A 362-nucleotide genomic window follows, 5' to 3' on the forward strand; every position below is an offset into this window, starting at 1 on the left:
GAATTGGGTGTTGGTGCGTGGAGGGGGGTTCCAGGGTGGATGCTTTGTGTGTGGGGTTGGGGGAGGGGGTGGGTAAGGAGGGGGGCAAACAAGTGGGTGCATGTGTGAGAAAACAAAGAGAGTGAGAAAGACAGTGCAGTGTTGTATATGTGAGTGCTTGTGTGTGTATGTGTGGTTTGTGTGTGTGCGTATGTGTAATTTGTGTATGTATGTGTATGTGTGCGCACGCGCACGTGCGGTTTGTGTATGTGGGGGGCAGAGTGTGTGCAGTGTGCTCAGGGAGTCTGTTGTTTCGTTGAGGGGAGCGCCCCAGTCCGCAACGTGCCAGCGCGGCGCGCGGCGTGCTGGTACAGGACTGCGCA

The sequence above is a fragment of the Monoraphidium neglectum genome, assembly GCF_000611645.1.
Source record: "Monoraphidium neglectum strain SAG 48.87 unplaced genomic scaffold scaffold01612, whole genome shotgun sequence".
NCBI classification, from domain to species: Eukaryota; Viridiplantae; Chlorophyta; class Chlorophyceae; order Sphaeropleales; family Selenastraceae; genus Monoraphidium; species Monoraphidium neglectum.